General features: G+C 44.2%; 1 non-coding gene across 1 annotated transcript; it reads left to right on the top strand.

The window, feature by feature from the left end:
- Nucleotides 1–1,017: 1,017 nt before the first annotated feature.
- LOC130026730 (small nucleolar RNA SNORA61) lies at nt 1,018–1,150 on the top strand. The gene has a single exon (XR_008792920.1). It is a non-coding gene; the product is annotated as a small nucleolar RNA SNORA61 (small nucleolar RNA).
- Nucleotides 1,151–2,259: the final 1,109 nt, after the last annotated feature.

A 2,259-nucleotide genomic window follows, 5' to 3' on the forward strand; every position in this document is an offset into this window, starting at 1 on the left:
TATCAAATCTCAGTAGCTACACTTCCAGCTGTTTCGCAAACAGAGATAAAAGATAATCCCTGACTAAATAGCATCACTTTCTAGACAAAAAATCAACTTTCAAGTACACTGTGTTGAATAGGAGAAGCCAGGTTTACTCTCAAAGTTTCCAATAATTGGGGTTGAATAATATTTATCAGAGAAACTTGTGCACTGGGTTGAAATTGACAGGAGTGGTGCTTTTTGTCACAGCATGATGTTAATATCTGTAATTAAGGAAAAGCTTAAAGAGCATCTGCATAGTGAGTGCTTAGTTTGACAAATCTCTGCAAGAAAATTTACTGGGCTACATTATTTGTTTCCAGCCAAATAAATATGAAAAAATTGAAGATCATTTGTCATCAATTTCCTTTATCATGCTTCATCATCTCTAAGCCCATCCCTTTCACTTTTGGAATTATCAATATCATTATTGTCTCTTTTCATTCTTTCGTCCATGTCAACTCTACTCCCAATCTTCATCTCTACACATTCATTACTATGTCAAAAACCAATGAATTTACTGCCAATTATAATAGTATAACCACTAATTTAGGCAATTCCACCTCTATCACCATCATTCACATAGCTATCACCACATTTCTTTCACTATTATAACAATGCTAGCCACCAACCATCACCAGTATATCCACCATTCTCTCATGATTACCTTCCCTAGCACGGTATCACTTCAAACTTACCATAACCTCCACTAATAGTGATACTAGTAAAAATATTAGTAATAATCACTACCACAGTTCTCAGGTATTTAATATATCAGATACTATAGACTCTTGAAGTTTCTCTAACTTTCAAAAGAAAATGACTTGGAAAAGTGACAATAGTGAAATTTATTTATCTAGCAATTAATCAGTGTCTACATGCATTGTGAATCCAAGCTCATTTTTTTATTTAGTCAGTTCATAACTGCCATTTTATTTATATCTATGATGCCATAGACTTTATTTAGAGTGGCAATTATCATTCTTAAACTATTTCACACTCCACTTCCATTTCCATTAGATCTGAACACTGATCATGATGGTCATAAAAGAAGGAATAGTAATACTGAAGCTGACCTCACAGGGCTCATAGTCTGCCATAGTAAAACATGAGCTAGTTTCAAACAGGGTTAAAAAATTAAATTGTCTGGGGGTATGGTGCAGCCAGCAGGTCAATGTGTACCTGTGAGGCGAGTGCATCAGCAGCCTGATGGCACCTTCAGACTTTCAGATACCCCAAAATTGCTGCTGTATCTTTGCCAGACCCCAAAAACTTGGGGCAAAGTTTACCAAGAAAGTAAACGGCCAAAAGTTAGGTATGTGGGAGACACACCCACAAACCACCTCCGGCTCAGCTATATAATTGGAGGCATGGAGAGGCATGGCCTCTCTGGTTCCTGATTGAAATGCTTAATAGCCATGATCCCAGAGACTCAGAAACAAATCTGGAAACCCAGTGGCTTTTGGCAGAAATGTGTTTGGTTCCTGCAGTAGGTTAACAGTGCTGGGCCACTCCAGGTGGGAATAGTGGCCAGTGGCCGCCATCCTTCAGAGGCCATCAGACAGTCAGGTTTGGGCCCCCAGTGACGAGACATGCAGGGTCTCACGGGATGGGGTGGGGAAGCCGATCCTGTCCTCCCCACCCCAATGAGACTTCAAGTCATCGCCCACGAATGGCCTCTCTGGCTCCTGATCAAGCTGCTTAATGGCCATGATCCCAGAGACTCAGAAACAAACCTCGAAACCCAGTGGCTTTTGGCAGAACTGCATCCGGACCCCGCAGTACGTTACTATCGCCGGGCCACCCCAGGGAGGAAAGGCTGTTGTCATTCCGCCTGCTCCCTCTTGGCAGCTCGGTGGCAGTCATCCTCCAGAGGCCACTGGACAGTCAGGCTTGGGCCCGCAGTGACGAAACTTGTTGGGCCTCGCGGGTTGGGGGGGAGCCGGTCCTGTCCTCCCCACCCCAACGAGACCCCAAGTCATTGCCCACGAATGCCCTCTCTGACTCTGGATCAAGCTGCTTAACGGCCATGATCCCAGAGACTCAGAAACAAATCTTGAAACCCAGTGGTTTTTGACAGAAATGCGTCTGGACCATGCAGTAGGCTACTGTCGCTGGGCCACCCCACAGGGGAAAGGGTGCTGTCTCTCTGCCTGCTTCCCCCTGGCGGCTCGGTGGCTGTCATCCTCCAGAGGTCATTGGACAGTCAAGCTTGGTCCCGCAGTGATGAAACTTGTT

The sequence above is a fragment of the Sorex fumeus genome, unplaced genomic scaffold, assembly GCF_029834395.1.
Source record: "Sorex fumeus unplaced genomic scaffold, SorFum_2.1 ptg000034l, whole genome shotgun sequence".
Taxonomy (NCBI): domain Eukaryota; kingdom Metazoa; phylum Chordata; class Mammalia; order Eulipotyphla; family Soricidae; genus Sorex; species Sorex fumeus.